This window comes from Desmodus rotundus, chromosome 4 (genome assembly GCF_022682495.2).
Source record: "Desmodus rotundus isolate HL8 chromosome 4, HLdesRot8A.1, whole genome shotgun sequence".
NCBI classification, from domain to species: domain Eukaryota; kingdom Metazoa; phylum Chordata; class Mammalia; order Chiroptera; family Phyllostomidae; genus Desmodus; species Desmodus rotundus.
In genome coordinates this window covers 176,907,759-176,930,056 of record NC_071390.1, presented here as the reverse complement: position 1 = coordinate 176,930,056, position 22,298 = coordinate 176,907,759, and positions in this window count along the sequence as shown.

Below are 22,298 nucleotides of genomic sequence, written 5' to 3'. Positions count from 1 at the left end.
GGTACATTAAGTTTCAACGTCTACTTCTGACAATTGCTATCAGATAAGCGTCGCCACTCCCATTTTTATAATGCAAGCATGTCACACTCAGATAAAGCAATGGAATTGGCATACTATCTTGAAGTGTTTTGTGACAAAGTTCATCTCAATTTATCCCCAAAAGATATTATTTCATTTGATAGGATAGAGCATTTTTATCATTACCCAGTTTATCTGGCAATAAGTAGAAACATAATCAATAAGGTGGAGGAGAGAAGGTCTTGTTTTGTAGCTGGGGGAATCAATATTTTGGAACTCTGTGGCTAATTATGTCTTTTGAGAATTCAATACATTTCTCAATACTTGTTATTTGCCAAACCTTGTGTCAACATAAAAGTGTCACCAAAAAGTATAGACAGGCAGGCTGGGTGTCAAACTCTTCCCCAGTGGGATGAAGTGGGATCCCCCCAACACTCTGGACTGATAGCAGCACATACATGGTCCAGGGACTGGGGCTGGACCAGATGTGTTGGGTCAAAGGGATGGCCAGATGTGGGATGAAGCCAGACATGAGTGAGGGCGGGTCTTATTTAGAGCAGAGTCTAAAGGTGGAGTTTGATGAGGCTTCATGGGACATCAGACATGAATGGTGATGGACAGACTGAGGAGAAGGCGTGGAAGTAAAACACTAGATTAGATGACAGAAGGGACTTCACAATTTTCAGTGTTTCTTTTGAGTGTGATAAAATGATGCTGTTTAAAATCGGCTTGGATCTGTCTTAGAAAAGCCAGCACAGAACAAAGCATACACGTTTAGAGGGCCAGAATGAATCATTTTGAGACTTCACAACTTTCACGGAGAGTAAAGCTAAGATCCCTTGTACTGGGTGTTGGCTACATTAAAGGTTGACTGGTGGAGGCTCAGAAGGGTGAGGGTGATATTCTAGCTGTGATCCAAAACCCCTCAAATTCTGAAAACCAGTTGTCTGCCCTCAGCCCCTGCATGACTCAGCCTGAGCATGCAGAACAGAAAACACTGTTGTCTACATTACCTTGGCTTTGCTATTCTACTGTTTTCATTACATCACTTGACTTTTCTGGAATTGTCCTGCCCAAGCAAATGATTGGATCATTCATTTCAGAAACTTCCTAAAAGACCCATTTACTTTTGAGTGGAAAGCACCAACAGGCAGCTTGTGCCCTAAAATTCTTTGCATATTTTATCTCAAAGTCCGCACCTTGCCATTTTCACCAACGTCAGAATGTTGTTCATGATTCTTACCCAATTATTATCAAGTCCCCATAGTGAAATGCTTTTTTAATGCCAAACTGCTGAGTCTCAGTAAATTCTTATCTCACCACCCCCATGTGAGGGGGTGTTAGACTAGAGAGTGTTAAGAAAGTACCATTGTAAGAACTTGCTTGCCTGAAAATATTTTCAGTCGATCTTCACATGTAATTGCCAAAGCTTTGCAAAGATGGTGTTTTCCTTCACCTCTGTAAGCAATAAAGTCACCTTTGTCTTATTGACAGGTTACGCTGGTGATATTTGGGTAGCCAGTTTTTGACAGGTTCCTGGAGGGCCCGAGTGGGTATAACTTTGGACATCTGGGTCCTACTTCAAACAGAGAAGGTTTGATTATAGTTATTGAACTTCCATGCCATATATGATGAGGAGAAATGTTTCAGCTGATAATAATAAAAAAATCACTCTTGCATTCAAGGAAGCAGGGATCTATGAACTGTTCCACCCGAGTCTGGTATATTTTTCCTTCGTCGTCTATGTAGTTCTGAGAAAATCTCAACTCCGTAGTTCCCCTGTCCCTTTCTCTGTGGAATAGGAGTGTTCAATCCTTTAACATATCCTGTATCTTTAACATTCTCTGGTTCTGAGATGTCCTTGCATTGATGTCGTCTGTCAAGAAGACCTCTGATGACATAAAAGTCTGCTCCTAAAATGCTAACTTTCCTCATACCATCGGATGGAAACATATCAGTCGCTCAATGACCAGCTGTTGGTGTTTTGTGCAATTGAAGCTGGATCCAATTCAGTATCTGGAGGTTTTTTTTTTTTTTAAATTTTAACTGATTCTGTAATGTGCCAAGATAATTTTATATCAGAGACAAAGCTGATTCATTTATTGAGTGCTTGTCAAAGGTGAGCCCTGTGCTAATGGTTCTGTATGCAGGAGGAATCACCAGACCTTATTCAAGATCTTTGAAAACAGAGCCCAAGGCAGCTTAGGGAAATTTTCCCAGTTACTAGTCTGTGCAAGACTGGGTTGAAAACAAGTGTGGTATTTCTAGGTATTGTGCATCTAGAAATTTTTGATGTGCTTGCATCTGTATTGATTTATTTCTGGTGCAGATGCATAGACAAGATCTAGGGTTTTCCTTTCACAATTTTCCTGGGATTCTTATTGCCTATTATTTGTATCCTCTCTGTTGTGGATCTCATGCCTTTTATATCTTGTTTATAGCTTTCTATATCTTGTTTTAGTTCCTTATTTAGAGGCCATAGCCCCCAATAGCTTCCTACTAGAGAGTGTTAAGAAAGTACCTTTGTAAGAACTTGCTCGCCTGAAAATGTTTTCAGTCAATCTTCACATGTAATTGATGTTTGAGCTGAGTATAGAGCTTAAGGTTCAAAATATTGTCTTCCAGATTCCCAAAGGCATTTTTTTACTGTCTCCTGGCAGCCAGTGCTTCTGATTTTCAAATCTAATATCTTTCTGATCCTTTTAATATAGCCTGTTCTTTTGGTTTTCTTTCTAGACACATTTCGGAGTTTTTCTTTTCTACTGAAATGTAATTCGGGTGAAACTAGTCAGAAGTTACAGTAATTAAACTTTTTTGTGCAATCTATGTTTTGATAAAGGAACAAAATTTAATCTCTTTAGAAGTCTCAAACTCTGGTGAAAGATAGTGTTTACAAACACGCCTGACGTCAGGTCGGTGTTCATGAAGTGCTTCCTGTTGATGCTAAAACGATTCCCAACTGAGGCAGAAAGGTAAATTCGAGGGGAAAAATTTGAACAAATAGTGGTATACAAACTAACTATTCATATATAAAAATGAATGAAGCTCAACACATATCTCATTTAACCATGACATTTAACTCAACAAAGATCATAGCACCAACTGTAAAGCTAAAATTATGAAATTTCTAGAAGAAAACACAAAAAATTGGTTCACAGATTTGAGGGATGTGCAAAAAATACTAATCATAAAATAAATCACAAGTTGAACTTAAATGTATTCTCATTAAAAAACACCCTTAAGAAAGCTGCAAGGAAAGTAACAAACTAGAAGGAGTATGCAATATATACACATTTGGAAAAAAAATACTTGTATCTAGAATGTATAAAAGAACTCACGCAGCTCAATAATAAAGACACAAGCAACCCAACTTTCGTAAATACGTTAAAAAATACAAACAGCCAGTAAGCACATGAAAATGTGTTCAACGTTATTTTTCAAAGGGGCTGCAAGTTAAAACCAAAGTGAGGTATCATTTCACATTCGCTAAAATAGCTAAACATTTTAAGTGGACAGTACCAAATATTGGTGAGATCGTGAAGTAACTTGAACTCGTTTGAATTATTGGTGGGCAGTTTTGCAAGTTTTCATAGTGGTAAATGCACACGCACCACATGACCCAGCAAGTCTATTCTAGATAGTTACCCATGAGGAAAGGCTGCACGTGGCATCAAACAGATTTGTGTACAACTGTTCATGGCAAGGTAATTCCTAATAAACTGGAAAAACTCAAGTGTTCATTACCAGGAGAGTAAATCACGAGTAAGAAAAAAAGAAGATGGTATATTTACTTACTGGAGTACTATTCTATCATAAAAAGGAATAATTGATCCATATAATAACATGGATGAATATAAAGAAATGATATTGCACAAAAGAACCCAGCTCCCCCTCCCAAATAATCAATGTATTTGTCTATTCATATGAAATGGTAGAAATCAGAACATATTTGCTAGGATGATGGAAATAATCTATTAGACGGTGGGAGGTAATAACAATTTGGGTGTACATATTTACCAAAAATTATTGAAGCTCACAATTACAATCTGTGTGCTTTATTGTATGTAAATTATAACTCAAGAAAATTTACTACAAATAGAAGTTTGTGCGGATGGCATGAGATTTTACAAGGGTCACTTCAACCCAAAAGCATAGCATGTGGCCAATGCCTGGGGTGGAGCCTCAGAATTGATATAAAAACACATGTTTGCTTACAGCATCACTTTTCTTCTTTATAAAATGGAGCTATTGATCTTTTCTCACCAGGGTATTCCTAGGACTCAATGACACAACAGAGGTAAATGTTTTCTCCCGTCTTTTAAATCTATTTGAATTAATTTATTTTAGCTTTCTTCCGCTTTACGTCTGTCCTGAATCTCAACTTCACAGTCTCAAGTGAACTAGTTTGGACAATTTAGAAAATACATTTAATGTTCCATCCCTTTATCTGACAGCCTGAAAACCCGCCAGCTCTCTGCCCCCTGTCTCCTGGTCCCAGCCTTCATTTTATAACTCTCTGGAGTCAGACGCTCTCAACGGCAAGAAACCATCGGCCACTCCCTACTTGAAGTCTCTCAGGGGCCCTAGAAGGAGAAGAATAAACTGTGGAAGAGAGAGCACAGACCAGCACGAAATGAGAGAGCGTTGAGCAGTGCAAAGTGCCAGGAGGTTGGCTGCCTCCTCCTCCGTGGCCACCTCTACGCCATGGGGCTCTGCCCCTGTGCACTGCTGACTGACCTGCAGCAGAGCCAGCTGTCTCCAGCTGGGCTGCTCTTTCTTCTGGGAATGCCAATGAGAAAAGGGGACATGGGAACTGAATCGCATTCATGACACCCAGCTGCTGGGAGAAAAGACCATCCAGCCGTGTCCTGAGGTCTAGAGAGCCCTTCCAAAGTCTCAGGTCAAAAACTGATCCTCTGATTCCTTCTAGTACCTTCTGCTCAACATGGAAGTTCTATGTCCTGCAACCTGAAAACTAGGTTGCACCCAGAGAAAGGAGGCAGAGAACATCTGCTAGAGCCTTCTAGTGTGGTGCGAAGTCTCGAAACCTCACAATTCTCTGGAGGTCCTCCCCTCCCCACCACGTTACACAATACACCCTTCCCTTTCTTCCCGAGGCTGTTGAATTGAGATGAAAACATGGGAGACTCTGGGGCCAAAGCCCTATAAATATTTGAAGAATAGCTTTCTTTTCATGTCTTCTTTGAAGAATATTTTTCTTTTTATGTTCTCTTCTTCCTCCTAATTAGTTTATTTTCTGTGGAGTGCTGGAAAGCAAAGTCATTCTGTTAACATATATTAAAATGCATTCCTGATGCTTGAAGAATTATTTTCAATAATATCTGTAATTTCTTGTCATTCTGGGTAGTGTAGTGGAGAAATACAAAGAAGGAAAATTCACATTAATGTCATTTGGAGGTATTTATAGACTTTTGGTATATATAAATTTAGATTCAGTAAATATTTATTAGGTATATCTGTGCACAGACCATTGTATTATGCTAATAGTGGCTTGAATAATATTAATAATAACACTAATACCTATCATTTAAATGGACTAAGCAGTATACTAATTTTGTTATTTTATTTAATTTTTACAGCAATGCAAAAAGATAGGTAATATTGTAACATCGATTTTTAGGAGGAAATCAGGTTTAGAGAAAGGACGAAGGGAATTTAAAATCATACAGGATATGGTAGAAATAGGTTTAGAGTTTGTTTTTTCCTCCAGTTTTACTGAGATATAATTGACCCATAACATCGAGTTTAAGGTGTACAACGTGTTGATTTGCTACACCTGTAATGCAATGTGATCACTACCATTGAGTTAGCAAACATTTCCAGCACGTGACATAATTATCATTTCTTTATTATAGTGAGAACATTTAAGACCTACTCTCTAGGCAACTTTTAAGTGTATAACACAGTCTTGTCAATTGTATTCACAACTGATAAAAAGTAGGCAGGGGAACTCAATAGACAGGTTTCCCTAGAGACAGTTTTCACTGATTGCAGTTTTATGTTTGTAACCCCTAGGGAGAGGCTGTCGGCACCTCTCCCACGTGCCCTTGCCCTGACAGGTTTCCGCTTCTTCTCTCCAAGTCCAAAGTTTACTCTGCCCACGATGTGAATGACTAGAAACACTAGGGAACTTATGCCCCCTGCCCCAGAAGTTCTCAAACAGAGACCAGAGAAGTTTGTGTAGAAATACTCCAGGTCACTTGCCCTTCAGGTGGGCTAATTCTGAGAAGCATGTTCTGCGTGCTTCCAGAACCCTCCAGTGGTCCACAGTGTTAACACACCCTGATTGCCTTCTCTCTTTTCCAGGTTCTCTCCTCCAGTTCCCTCCTTGTGTTTTTGACTTACACCTGGACCCTTCTTGCTAAGTCTGCTTGTGGGCAAACTCACACTCAGATAACTTCCGTGCTGAATGCTGATGAGAGATCAGCCTCCACTTCTAGACGGGCAATGCTGAGTGCATGGAGCAGAGTGAGCTTCTCTGCTTTGGAGAGCCCTGATGAGAATGCAGTCAGGGTGGTAGCTTCCGTTTTGTACGTTTTGTACGTAACACTGGGATGGCTTATTTGCAGGGAAACACAGCTGGTGTGAACTGAGAGTTACAATCCAAACATTGAAAACAAGACAACAGAAAGTGAGAGGCAGGAGAGGGGTCAAGGGTGTATTCCAGGGGGAGGAGAGACTTGAAGGGCACTGCGAAGACAAGAAAGAAGATGCTGCAGAATGAAGAGACCTCCTGAGAACAAGCATGGAACAGGACACAGACAGCATCACAGACACCACACTCACTCATTGATGGGCACGTTCACTAGCCTACATTTGTGTATTAACATTAAAATGCATTGGGTTGAATAAGTCTCTAATGCGTCTGACATGGAGCTCTGAAAGTGTCACGTAATCCACAGGTCACAAGCCAGCAGTTTATGGGCCACAGAGATTGAATTGTGAGCTCTGATAAATTATCTGGTTTTAGTAACCCCAACAGGTAAATATTTATTATTCCATCTTTCAGTGAGGAAAAGCAAAGCTGTTAGAAACAGAGCCAGAATTACACAACCAATCTGTGAAGCAAACTGGAAACACCATTTAACCACAATGAGGAAAAGCATTATTTTGAGCTACATGCTAAGCACTGGGGTGAGCTCTCTATAGTGCAAATTGTGAGCCATTTGGCACTCCCAGCAACTTGCTAGTCATTGTCATTTTTATTTTGCAGATGAAGAAACTGCGGCCAAGGATAGCTAAGTTATGTGCAGAGCTGAGGAGTGATGCATATCCGAGAGTGAGAGGTGGAAAGAGAACTTGGAGTCAGTCTAACATCCTTGTCCATTTCTCCTTCACAGATCATGTGATTTCGCACGTAATTTTGAAGCAAACAATTTCCCCTCTTCTACCGAGGTAGAGGTCCCTGTCTCCTTGATCAAGTGCTTTCTCTACGCTTGTCCATGCCCAGGGAGCCTGTGTGGACACTAGGCTGTGTAGCACCTGCCAAGTCAGGGACCTCGGGGCAGGGCTTCTGACCATCCAGAAGTAGGAGTCTGTTGAGGACCATTGTCTCCTCTCTTCACTTACATTGATTTTCCTGTCATCTCCCGGAGCACTTTGTCTTGCGACTCTAGAACTACAGATTCTGTCCAACCCAGTTGGGCAGTGGGCCAGGATGACACTCTGACCTCTCATTGTCTACGGGAGACTCTGAACCCTGCCAGCACTTAATAAAGGCAAAATGTCTGCAATGTGCCTGCCATTATCAATCAATGAGGAGGGATGGGGAGGCTGAATAATGCTCCCCTCCAAAGATGTCCCCACCCTAATCCCCAGAGCCTGTGAGGGGATTACCTTCCTAAAGTGAAAGGGACTTTGCAGAGGTATATATAAATTAAGGATCTTGAGATGGGGAGATCGTCTTGGATTATCCTTGTTGACTCAATGAAATCCTAAGGGTCCTTATAAGGGGAATTTGGGAAGGTCAAAGTCAGGAAAAAAGAGAGCAGAGGTGAGTGATGGGCTTTGGAAATAGAGGAAGGGCCATGAACCAAGGAGTGAAAGTGGCTTCCTAGAAGCTGGAAGAGTCACGCAAAGAGATTTTCCCTTCTCACCTGTAGAAAGAGTACAGCCCTACTACTCATTCTGGACCTGAAGATAATAAGTATGTGTTGGCTTAATCCATCCACCCTGTTCATGATGATTTCCTGCAGAAGCAACAGAAACTAATGCCCTAGCTAGTAAGTACATAGTCTCGGGTCAACTAGATGTGCTAGTACTGAGGTCAGGAGTAGAATGCTAAGTGCAGAAGTCAAAGCTGTGAGGTGAGATGACCTGAATTTGAATCCTGTTAGGGACATGTGTGAGCTACACGGTCTAGGGCATGCCAGTTACATTCCATGCATCCTAAATTACTATCTGTAGTTTGGGAATTATTCCAGCTTTCTCCTACTAGAGTTATTGTAATTTTATAATATGATATATGAAAGGATCTTAGGGAATGACATTAACAAATGCTTTATCAAAGCATTTGCAAATTATACAAATGCTTTATTCTCATTTCAGTTTCTTCCCTTCTGTCATTTAGTAAGAAGTACGGTTTTTTGAAATACCCTGTCTAGGCACCAGAAGTTTTGTTAAAGTTCTCAATAGTATGATCCCTTTCTTGGTTGTGCTTGAGCAAGGTCTTAGTGTAGGATTTCATAAAGATAAGAGTATTAGTTGAAAAGTAGCATACCTTCATGATGAATTAAATTATTTATGAATTTCTGCTGGAATTATGACCTGCCAAATGTATACAGCAGCTAAGTCCTCCTTCTTGGGCCCAATGCTCTGCTTCTCTACCAACCCCAACCTCACTGGTCCATCTCGGAGTGCTGGCTACTTTATTTCTGGTACCTTAACTGATTGTAGAATTCTCTGACTGCTGAGCTATAGTTGCTCAAAGTTCAGTGCCCATGGCTTTGGTGCAGTGGAGTTTCTACAGGGTTGTGAAAATTCACACAGGTGGGCCTGGCAGAGGTTCCCCATCTCCTCTGCACTATCTTTGTTTTGTGATTCCTCCCAGGTCTGTGCCTCGCTCTTCTGTAGGAGGAAATTTATTTACATCCTTGGTTACATGAGAGAAAAATGACACCTTTTGGGGATAAGCCCTATCTGCAAGGCTGGTCAGTTCTTGAAGCTGTTTTCCTGTGACCGTTCACTGTCTCTGCTTGCTGCGGTGCTGGTAATACCACCCCCGAGCTGAGTTATATCGGTTTCCGTGTGAGTCTCCCTTGATAAGCCCATTCAGGATGCCTACATGTGAAACTCAAAACAGTGGCTTTCTTACACCTGCAGGAAGATTTCACCTCTGATATTTAGCTTTGATTCACCTGACAAACATGCGTTGATACTTCCCCAATGCAGAGCAGTCCTGAGCTATCCGAGGGCATATCAGCAACATCAGACACGGTCCCCTCCTTCCAGGAAATCCCACCCCAGTCATCACAGGGCCCAGGAGAACAATTGCAGGCCTACATACGCTATGTCTTAATATGTAAAAGTTAGAAATAAAAAATTAAGCTATTTAAGTATGTTATATTCCCTACCTATTTCTTCCTCTCTGGTGCCAGGAATTGGAACAAATGAACTCTTGACATTACTGCAAAACTTTCCCTTATTATGCAATAATTTAATGCATTCATGTCATCTGAGAGGAAAGATGTGATAAACTAATCTGTCTTTTCTTAGTACTTCCTCTGCTCCACTTCTCCCTGGATGCTGAAGTAGCATCCATGTTCAAAGTCAGCAGTTGGTATAACCCACAAACCAAGTCATTTGGATGCAGTCATCTCTTTTTCAAGGACATAGGGCAAGAGATATGGGACGCATTTGCCTGGGGCCCAAATAGCGTGAATCATGAGAGAGGATATTTATGGGCAAGGGTCATGCTATGTCCGCATGAAGCACCTGATTGCAAGTAACAGAGGCATTCCCGATTCCTGTAATGAATTTGTAGTGTGTGTGTGTGTGTGTGTGTGTGTGCGCGTGCTTTAAGGACCCTCTGAAGCACAGAGATCTGGGCATAGCTCCCTCTACCCCAGTTATGGTTTGAGAAACACACCTTTCCAGGTTTGTTATAATCTAGCTGAACAAATAAGAATCAGGAATATAAAATCGTTATGAAGTATGACAGCAAACCACATGACTTAGTTTACAAGTAGTGACAAGGACAGTCGCTTTTTTTTTTAATAGTGTGGAGTTGCAGGCATGGGTCACTCAGGAAAGACTAAATTTTGTAGGTGAAAAAAATATTGATTGAGTTGCAGAAACACCATGAAAATTACAGTGCATAAAATTCTAATAAAAACATCACACCTTATTTTATGTGTGTTAGCACATGGGATGAGAATGCACAGCAGAATTGTGACATTGCTCACCATCATTCAGTTCTCTGTGAGACTGAAGCTGGCGATGGGAAGGGGAAGCTGGTACTGAAGCAGGATGACTCGGGCTCAGGAGGGGAGAGATGATGCTGGACCCAGACCTAAGGCGCCTAAGATGCAAATCTCACACATATTGGGTCAGCCTCGAAATTTGAAGAGAGAATGATTTCAAACAGCAAGTCGCAGACAAGTGTCCGACACTCAGTGCTGAGATCAGAGGAGCCCGAGACAGGAAGAAACCTCCAGCAATCTTCCACAAGTAAGGTGAAAATATTGCCAGGGGTGCACAGTGATGGTCTGTCTGAAAGCAGTTGAACGGATCCAGATCCTGGCATAAAGAATTTCACTCTTACCCTCAGAGCAGATATGGAAGACACGTTTAAAGGCAAAAGTAAGACAAGCTTTGGGTAGCCACCAGGCCTTTCTGCTGAGTTCAAACACTAAGAGTGAGGCAAGAAGCGGGGAGATGCACAGAGATTCAAAGATCCCTATTAATACTGATAGAGCTGAAATGGAAGAAAGTGACATGTGTCAGGAGCAAGGGGGCTTCCTGGTACTGATCGGTGTTGGGCTGATTCCTCCAGCCCAGCGCAGGCAACTGCCCATGTGCACACCCCTCTCCCCCCCACGTAAGGGCTACCACATGCAGAAGCAGAGTCAGTCATGCGGTCCCTATGGGCTCTTCACCCCGCAGTGTGCTAGTTCTATGTGGCTACGTTAACAAACTGGGGGTGAGGGGCCAGAGTTCAAAACAACAGAAATCTGTTCTCTTACAGTTCTGGAGGCTAGAAGTCCAAAATCAAGGTGTCAGAAGTGTCCTCTTAGGTCTCGTGGGGAGAACCTTCCTGGCCTCTTTCAGCTTCTGGTGGCTCCTGACATTCCTCAGGTTCTGGACACATCACTCTTATCTCTGCGTCCATCTTCACGTGGGACTTCACATCACCTTTTTCTCCGTGTCTCTCTCAAACCTCCTTCGGCTTTTCTCTTAAAGGACACCTGCCCTGGAATTTAGGGCCCACCCTCACCCCAGGATGATCTCCTCTTGAGATCCTTATGTTTGCAAAAGTCCTTCTGTTGAATAAGGTCACACTGATAGCTTTCTGGGATTGGTGGTTGGAGATATCTTTTTTAGGGGCCACTCTTCACTCACTACAATGCATATACCCATTCTTCTTCCTAAGCCCATCAAGGAAGGTCCACCCTCTTCTTCTGAAGAATAGTGGGGGAGGTGGAGGATGGGAAGGGGGCCATTCTTGGACTAAAGGGGTCTGTCCATTAGAAAGCCAACACCAGGAGTGGGATATGTTTCTTCCTAATAGGACCCTACTAGAAACAACAGCTTAGTTTGCCAGGCAGTACTGTAAGCATTTGCAACACACTTAATTTTCCCAACAAGCCAATGAAAAAAAAAAAAGACTTCTAATATCTGCATTTCAGAGATGAGGAAACTAAAGTGCAGAATGTTAAACAATAGATTGCCCGAGGTCACGCACAAGCACATAGTTCCCCTGGGATTAACTGCCCCTAGGCTGGTTGCAGAGGTTGCTTTTAACCCCTATGTGCCCTGGAGCACTCGCCATCTCCACCCTAACGAGACTCAACAGTAAGCTACAAACTCTGGAGTAACTATGGTTGTTGAAGCCTTGAACTCAATGTACAACAATAGAAAAATAGTTGAGTAAATTATAGTCTTTTCATCTGATAAGCTATTCTGCAGTGACTTGAAAATAACGTATTTTGCCCTGGCTGGCATGGCTCAGAGGATTGAGTGCTGGCCTCTGAACCAAAAGGTCGCCGGTTTAATTCCCAGTCAGGGCTCATGCCTGGGTTGCAGGCCAGGACCCCAGCTGGGGGCACACAAGAGGCAACCACACATTGATGTTTCTCTCCCTCTCTTTCTCCCTCCCTTCCCCTGTCTCTGGAAATGAATAAATAAATAAACAAACAAAATCTTAAAAAAATAAATAAAATAATGTATTTGAAGATATTTAATGATAACCTAAAATATTCTTGAAACAATTTTAAGAGAAAATATTAGAATATATGGTCTTCAAAATATCAGATTTTATATCTATAAATAAATTATTCATAGAAAAATAAGTCAGGAAAAATATTAAAATGTTAATATTGGTTATCTCCAGGTTGGAAATTGTGTCCCTTCTGTCATTTCTTCCGCATTTTTCAGATTAAGTACAATGGACATATATTGCTTCCACAGTAAGGGAAAAACCAAGGCTGCTGTTGCCCTGTCCCGGGGGCTCAGTTGGCTGGAGCGTCATCCGTGCACCAAAATGTTGTGGGTTTGATCCCAGTCGGGCCACATACCTAGGTTGTGGGCTCGATCCTTGGTCAGGGTGTGTACAGGAGGCAACAGACTGATGTTTCTCTCACTCTTTCTCTCTCTCCCTCCCCTTCCTCTCTCTCTAAAATCAATGAACATAGCCTTGGGTGATAATTTATTAAAAAAATTAAAAGAACCCAAGAGTACTATTAATTTGGGGTCAAAAGAATTAAAATGTTGAATTGGTCCCAGTGTTACAGAGCAGAGGGGGGGTGGTTCCTTCACGATAAATTATTACAGAAAGGATTCCCCCTTTCTGTCTCTGGAGGTTCCTTCCCCCATGCCCACCTGCTAGGTTCGAAATGCCCGCTGCCAGAAGACGTCTCTCAATGCCAGAGACTGGTGAAAAGAAAAGGAATTGTTTATTTAAAAGTTACACAAACTTAGAATAATGACCTAATGTCTTCAATAAGATACTAAAGTCCTCTAGAATACCCACAGATGCACAGTCCTTCCCTCTCCCTGTGCCCAGTCCGGGGTACCGTATCTCAGGAAAAGAAGTAGAAGTCCGTGATTCAGGCTCCCGGCACCATCAGCTGTGTGGCTGCTGCGATCTCCAGTTAATCCAAAGCCATGTGGCACCTTCTCATGGCCCAGCAGCAAGAGTCCTTTCTCCCCTTTTCTATGGCTGCAAAGTCTCTCCTGCTGCCTAAGCCGCGTGGCAAGAAGAAGCACTCCAAAACCTCGTGGTCCTCTCTACTCTCCTTCAGAACCGCGTGGTCCTTTTCCCCACTTCAGAACCTCGTGGGTCTACTCTTTCCTTCAGAGCCGCATGGTCTCCTCCTTCTCCCCCAAAACCTTGTGGTCCTCCCTACTACTTTGGAGCCGCGTGGTCTCCTCTTTACTTCAGAGCCGCATGGTCTCTTCTTACTCTATGGCTGCCGGGCCTAGGTTTAAATCCCAGCACCCATCTTCCTTTGCAGCCCCATTTCTGACTCCTCCTACAGTCAGCTACACCTGCCAGCATCCCCGTATTCTTCCAGCTTTACTGGGCTGCCATAGTAAGTCTGGGCAGGTGTGGCCCCATGGCATGGAGCCAATCATCTCCAAGCTCTCACGCAGGCCCTGTAACCAGGGGGAGTTGCTTCCCAGTCCCACCTTGGGTGGAAGTCACTCCCATCTCCCTGGCTCAAAGCAGGGCCACAGCTATTTAACATATCTATGAAACCAGTTAAAGGTATAGATATGTTAAATGATTGTGCCAGGGGTTAGCTGCAAAGCTCTTGCTACCCAAAACAGCTCTGAATGGCCCTGTTCCATGTGTCCCATCCCCCCTGGCTCAGGCCTGTGGGGGTGAGGACATCCTACATACATTTTTCTAATATTTCCTGGACACTCTGAGTCCTGGACCCCATTACAAATCCCTTCTTGGGGCCCTCCTCTTGGCTGCACCCTGCTTCACCAGGAACTAGGAAACAAAAAGCAAAAACAAACAACGAAGAATTTCCTTGTGCCTGTGGAGGGGCAGAAGGAGAAGCAGCATTAGGCTCTGGGTGATCTTGGTCAGAAGGAGCCAGAAGGGCACCCAGGGTGGCGTTTGCTGCGTGCTGCAGCAGGTGGAAGAGGGCTTGGGCCACCGACCACACGGAAGCCTCAGAAGCAACCCAGTAATGACAGTGTCAGTGTTTTCTGGCTGAAACTTGTAGCAGACTTCAGAGAGGCTGGAAAGGTGGCATCATTCTTATGGGATAAGAGTCCAGGCATCATTTTGTTAAATTTGTGAATCCAAATGAGAGTGTTGGATTGGGCTGAGTACCTACCTCTGCAGCTGCATAGCTCCACCGGGGCACATCTATATCGGGCCCTCGGAGGGGCATCGTCTCTCCTGCCCAGCCCTTAGGGGGCTACCTCCAGACCCTGCGGCAGCCTCCCCTACCTGTGGGGCTGGGTCCAGGGGCCTTCCACTTCAGAAAACACTGTCAACATACTCATGAAGGACAGATGATCACTCCACCTTCAGTGAAAAGGAGCCTGTGAAGATGCACAAGGACCAGTGTAGGACACCGTTCTGTGTGGCGTGGACGCAGCTCCCACTCAGGGAGGCCAGTGGGGGGCGAGGTCCAGCATACGGGACCCACACCCACGGATAGTTTCTCCTGTGGGGAATCAGACCCTCATTGTACCTAGGCCGCTTTGAGACTTGCTTTTTGCTAAAACTTGCTCACCCTGAATTGAGGCAGCAAACCTTTACTGCATATCATTAAAGTAACTTCCTAAAATCTGTGCTAAACCTTCCAAGGACGAGTGGAACCAGTTCAACCACTTTTCCCTTTACATTTGCAAATATCCGTCCTCTTTTATGTAATTAGCAACACCCCCTCCTTTGTTTTCTGTAACCACCTAAAGCGAACCTGTGCACAGTAAATAAGGACCATCCTCAATGTAATGTGCCCAGAAAAGCGATAAAAGCCTGTCAAGGCAAGGGTCGGTGGGCTCTCCTCTTGAAAGAGTGGCCGTGCCATCCCTTTTTCTCCACAGAATTTCTGTAGTCCGTGTATTTGTCTATTGCTGCCACAGCACAGGATCCTGCTGGCCAGGATCTGCATCAGACCAGAACCTTCCAGGGTCTATCTAGAAGGCCGAGGAGCCTTCAGCAGCCACGGCTGTGCCAGGAAGCAGCACCCTTGTCTTTTCCGGCTCTGCATGGTTCCACTCACCTTCTCAGGGGGCTCCACATTTCACATCTGCTCTAGCTTCCTCTAGCCCCCAGCTGGTTTTCTTACCCTTCACCCATTTTTCATAGATTGCTCACCACTCTGGCTCCCGCAGGACCCAGCATGTCCCTCTAACCTCTCCCTCTGCTATGATTTAAAGCAGCTGGTCGGTGCTGAGGCTGCTTTTGCTCAGAAGTTCTGTTTGAACTACAGAGAAAGAAGGGATTTCATTGGCTCAGCCTGACTTTTCCCTTAAATGCTGGACAGCAGGGCAGAGGACGGGCAATGGATTTGTTGTCCCGGTCCACCTTCCATGTCTCTTGGCACAGCCCATTTCTTTGGGTTCTGATAGTGGGCACTTTCCCTCCAAAGGGGCCGTTGGTGTGCCAGGTACTGTGATCAACATGAGTTCTGTGCAGTATATGCGGGCACGAAGACCACTTTCCTTAAGAAATAGCATTTTCATCGCAGGTGCAGAGAGCTAAGTGGATTCCTCGGTCAGCAACCCAACGTGGATCTTTTAACCAAAAAGAAAAGGAAGGACAGCTTGTCATCAGCGGGCAGTTTATTTTAAAATATGAGGAGAGAAGTTGGACAACTCAAGGAAAGACTCTAATGGTCTTTCCTGTAGGATATACATAAAGAGAAATGGCCAGGTTTTTAACATTGATACATCCCTTTCAAGGACTGAACATTTATTTTCATAATGTATATGAAGTAGTTCTTACTTTGGTAAGTGATTTTGAAGTGCTGTCTTGGGGGAACGGAGAAAGAAAATCTCCCTTGACCTTACGTTAACTTGGTGCATCTCTTCACCAGTTACAAGTTGTGACTCCAGAAATTTCAGACAGAGTTTGCCTAATTGGGGGACTGCACATGAAAATGAATTGCACAGCTGGGACCCTGGAAACTGCCTGGACTAATTAACAGGAAGTAGCTTTGAACTTTTTGCTCTGTTGGGCTTCTTGGTAGTTACTAAATGATTGGATCAAGTCCAAAGAAGCTAGAAGGACCCAAGAGCTTGAGGACATATTTCCCAGGTGTGTGTGCTGGGGAGAGCAGGAGGATGGAGGCTACTGCTATTCCAGGAACAGAGGACTTTGAAATTATATATATGTGTATATATGATTATAGTGCGTTTGTCAGTGGGGAGTGGGGAGGGAGGTGGGGTAGGAAACACCTCCTAGCTCAGTGAAGACCTCATTGATTGATTGTACATTCTTGGGTTCAGCTGAATCCAGTGAGAAAGGGTTTGAGGCAAAGAGTATGTATGATTTGAACACATAAAGCCTTTTGTTTTCAGCTCTTCCTCTTTTCTTCTGGGCCTGGATTCTAGTCTTGGTTATGCCACTTACTGGCTGGCCACTCACTTCTGTTGTCTTCATCTTTTGCCATCGTAAAATGGGTCCATTCATACTTAGCTTTTCTATTCTTTTATGATTGTTGTGTGTTTCAAATGATACTGTAAGCTCTCTTTAGTGGTGTTTCCCTATCTTACTTACCACCCCCTCACACTCCTGATGGGTAAAAACATTTATTTTGTCATTTTATGAATTGTTCTAAAGAAGCTATTAATGACTGGTGCCAGTTTGTGACATTTGATCCCCAAGCCAGATGGAGCAGAGACTGTCATGTGCTGCCTATGTCCCCGTGGTCCTTATCATCCCCAGCAGTTCCATACCACTTGCAACTCTCAGCACCTTCATTCCTTTACCTGTGGGGAAGTGCCCATGACCCCAGGGTGGAACAGAGATTGGAAGGTGAAGTCAGAAGGGGAGGGAGCAGGACCCATAAACTCTGTGCTTTGTGCCTCCAGTAACAGACACCATCCCCAAATGTTTACTGAGCTCCTTCTGTCTTGTACCTCTTGCTGTTGCAAGGTTTAAAACTATCCAAAGTGGCTCGAGGGCATTCTAATGAAAACCCAAGGATGGAGTGGTAGAAGGAAGGGCCTCTTTGAGCTCCAAACAAGAACATGGCTCTCTAGACCAGAGCCTCACTCCAGAGACCCCAGCAGTGAATCCTGACTCAGTGTTCAACCCCTTAATCTGCCTCTTCCTGCTCTAATGCCAGCCTGAATCCAAAGAGCTAAGCATTAGAAATGACATAAATTCTTTCTGAGATTCAGTGAGTCCCAAGCAAATCAATATAAATAAAACAACACCGAGGCATGTTGTTGTCAAATGGCTAAAAACCAAGATAAAAGAAGTTCCTAAAATCAGCCAGGCAGGGCAGGGGGCAGAGACATATCAGAAACAGGGGCACATCAGTAACGATGATGGCTAATTTCTCACCAGAAGCACCGTGAGGCAGAAGACAGTGGAATGACAACTTTCAAGTACTGAAAGAAAAAAATAGCTTTCAAACTCCAATTCTTTGTCAAGAAAAACATCTGTTTCAAGAAAGTGTAAGAAAGACATTGTTTTTGAATACATAAAAGCTGAGGGAATTCACCACCAGCAAGTATTCATTACAAGAAATGTCAAATGATTTTTGTTTTGGAGGCCTTAGTCAGTGCAATAAGGCAAGAAAAAATAAAAAATAAAGGATGTAAAGACTGGCATAAGAGAAACAAAACGGTTCTGATAACCTGATTAGGTGCTTGCAAATTCCAAAGGAAACTACAGTAGTTCTGAGACCTGATAGATGAATTAAAAAAGGTCTCAGAATACGAAATCCATGCATAAAAAATCAGACATATTTCTCTATATCTGCAAGTCACACTATAAAGCCACAGAATTAACACTGTGTTATGAACATAAACATAGACAAATAAATCAATAGAAAACAATAGAAAGGCAACAAATAGACCAGATATAAACTCCAGAAATATACTGTCAAGTGGTCTTTGATTAAGGTACCAGAGCAATTCAATGTGCAATAGAAAGTGTTTTCAGTAACGATGCTGGAAAACATGGATATCTGTATGAAAAAAAGAGTCTTGAACCACACCTCACACCATGCACAGAACTTAAGATATGCCACAGCCCTAAATGTAAAAGCTAGTACTCTAAATTTCCTAGAAGAGATCCAGGAAATATCTTTTTGTCTTTCATATGGGCAAAGTTTTCTTGAAATTCTAGAAGCAGTAACCATAAGAGAGTAAAATTAATCTGCAAACTGGGCTTGATAAAAGATGAAAACTTTAGGTCATCACAAATCAAATTTGCAAATGAAAAGGCAAGCCACCAATTGGGAGAAATAATTTATAATCATATACCTGGTAGTGAATTTGTATTCTTTAATACATAAAGAACTTCTGTAGCTCAATAACAAAAGGACAAAAAAATTAAAAAGGTGGGCAAAAGGCCTGGGCAGGTACTACATGAAAGAGGACATGTACAATCTTCAATGAGCCAATGAAAAGATATTCATTAAGGTTAGATATTAGGGAAGTGCAACTTGAAGCTGCAACAATTTATCATGCCATACCAACCGGAACGGGTAAAATAAAAAGGTTAACATTTCCGTATTTTGGACAGAATGCAGAGCAGTTGCGACTCTGGCACACTGTTAATGAAGCTAAAATGGCACATTTGGGAAGACTGCTTGGTGATTTCCTAGAACGTTAAATATACACTGACTTTGTAATCATCAATTTCTCCCCAAGATATTTACCCCATAGAAGTGTAAACATATGTCTGTAAGAGGGATTTATAGAAGGGTATTGATTACAGCTTTACTCATAAAAGAAGAAAACAAACTGGAAGCAACCCAAATGTCCATCAACCGAGGAATGGATAAACATAAAATACTGATGCATGAAAGCTGGATGAATGCAAAAGGGAGGCTCGAAAGGACTATATTATATGTGTCCTTTTACATGAAGTTCAAACAACAGGTAAAACTAATCTGTGGTGATACATATCAAGAAAGCGATTTCCCCTGGGTGTGGCCTGGGGGGTGGGCTGCTGGGTGGCAGGTGGACTCCAGTGCAAAGGGGTATGATGGAGTTTCTAGGACAAGGAAATGCTCTATATCTTGTTCGTGATTGTGCACACAGGAGTGCATGCATTTGTCAAAATGCATCAAATTGCACACTTTTAGATCCATGCATTTTCTTACAATAATAATACCATACATGAAAATGATAAAATGAAAAACAAGCAAGCAAAGGAAATGGAAGCAAGCACTCATATGTAATGGCACGGGTATGAGTATGTATTTAGAAAATTCCACTCTTTTTGCCCTTCTAAAGAGAGCCAGAGTTGCTCTGATTATGCCTAACTTTCTAGAATAACTTATGCAAACTAACCAACTAGAAAGAGGTAGGTGGGGTTTGAACTGCCGGCTGGTGGGCAGAGCTATGCACAGTGCCTCTGTGGATAAACGCTGAGAAAAAAAAGTGAGAGAGAGCAATTCCTCCGGGGCGGGAAGTTGTGGGGCAGTTGCTCTCTCAGGTTTGGCCCCCTCCCTGTTGCTTTTCCACATTCAGCCACACAAAGAGGCTCCTGGGCTGGTGGGGGAGGCAGAAAAAGTCAAAGTTGAAATGCAGAATGCCTAATTACCCTTTTTTTTCAGTAGCCTTGGCAGAAAGGCTGAGCCCCTTAGCTAACTGGAGACCAGGCAAGGGAGCACAGTGGCTCTCACCGTGGGGGTGGGTCACAAGAAAACAGCCTACACTCCATGCTGTCACAAGTAAAAATCCTTTGCTGTTCCTTGGGTTTGTCATCTAAACGGAGGCAGAGAAGTAGGTCTACTTCCCTAGGATCACTGAGCCTCCGCTGCCTGTGCTCTAGTTGGAGCCACGGCCACACTGAAAAACTGTCTCATACACTCAGTGGTCGAGGTGCATCCTTACTGGATTTTAGGTGTGCTGCGTGTCGATAGCTCGTTTTCCCCAGCCAGCTCCTCTCTAGCCTCTCCCAGACATCAGCAGAAGCTCTATTTCAGCCACTGGTGGTGGTGCAGGTCCCAGATGGCTTTGAGGGAGCAGGGACTGGGATCTGACTCTCACCACTGGCTCCCACGTTATTTTCTCAAACACTTCCTCCACTGTGAAATGATGGGTCATCTCAAGGATGAATGGGCACGAGAAAGAGCAAGGCTTCAGGATCCAAACCCTGGCTCCACTGTTAAGCTGGGCAAGTTATTTTACCATGTGTCCAACTGTGCCCATAATTGTTCAATCAGTGTATCAATGCCTGCTACCACAGGTGTCCAGTGGGTAGTATATCAGTGCTTCCTTCATAAGGTTGTGGTAAGAATTTAGTTACATTTTATTTACATAGACGTGAACCTCAGATGATGGTACCTGGCATTTTGGTGATGTTCTATCCACCTTAGCTCTTACCGTGCCTCCTATTTTCTCCCCCTGTGGAAAAGTCCAGTTATGACATACTAAGTAACTGAAAAAATTTCCTTGATTTCAACAATGCCTTCCCACCCCTCTGGCACTCAGGCTCATGTACTCACTCACACATGCATTTCAGTCCTTTATTAACTCAAGCCACACACTGCCAGCAGGCTCGTGTACAGAAGCCAACCACACAAGAGCATTCTTCATGTGGAGAGTGCTTAGGGACATTCACTGTCATTATTGCAACTTTCATTAATGTGTAATATTAATTCCACGTTCTATGTTGCTTTCATAGGGTCACGTAGAAGTTGAGTGATCATATAATTATAAGGAATAAATCAGGGCGTCTGTGAGAGTAAAAGGACATCGTGATTAATCTGAGGCAACAAACAACAACTCTCTGGGTTTGACCTGAGTGCACTGGACCCAGAGTCACCCCAAACAGGGGCTGACATCTATTTAGGACAAGTGTCACTTCTCTTCACCAGGCATTGAAGTGGAGGTCGGAAAGATGCATATCTTTCTCAAGATCATCTGATTAGTAAGTGGCACAGTCAGAATTTAAATGCAGATATCACGAAACTGAAAACCGTGATTTCTCAGAAGAATAAATTTTATGCTAAAGGGGTCATGGGAATGTCTGCATTCCCTGTTTTGTTGGAATGCTGCTGTGTTCAATGTGGCATTGGCTGGAATTCAAACACTTTTTCATACAGTTTCTTGGCTAAGGCTTCATTGTAATTAGACTTAAGAAGCGCCATAACTATCTTTGCCCACTGGGTACTATTAAGTGCTCTACAGCATTATGGAAATGCAAATTTTCCAGCTAGAAGTAATCTTTGCTACTGAGTTGAAGTATAATCTCTTAGCCTGATATGGAAGGCCCATCATTATTGGACTAGAGCGCCTTCGCTTTCCTCCGAGCTCTCAAAGGGAAGGGGTGCCTGCTGTTTCCCTCTAGGGAATGGTGTGGTGAGGGCCATCTCTGGCCTGTCTCTCACTCTCTCCCTCACACCACCTCAAAGGAATTACTGCTTTTGGAGAGAGAGGCAGGGTCCGCCTTCCAGAAGCAGGTGTGAGTTCCTGAGAAGACCTCCTGTCCTGACAGCCCCACGTGCCTACGGGTCTGATGCAGATTCAGCCTCAGGAGTCCCGGAGGGTCGGCGGGAAGAAAGCTCCTCTGTGGCCTCTGTTGCAACATTCACCAGAGACCTCTGAATGGGGAGTCATAGACAACCTGCAAAAACTTATAGAATTGATACGGATGTGCCTTTTGGCTAACTACCATGTCCTTTAGCTTTGTAGAAAGAAGGATGGAGGCGTTGATACTCTGAAGCTCAGAGAGCCCCTTTAGTGTATTTTGTCATTAAGACCATAACAAATTGTGTCATTCTTAAGCACAGCATGGATTTTGTGTTACCATAACTTTGCCCTTTCCTGACATGACTGCAGATGCACTAAGGACAGGGTATTTGCCTCCTAGGGTTAAACCATTTCACAAATGGGTATCTTAAAGTGACAGAGATGTATTCGATCCAGTTCTGGAGACTGGAAGT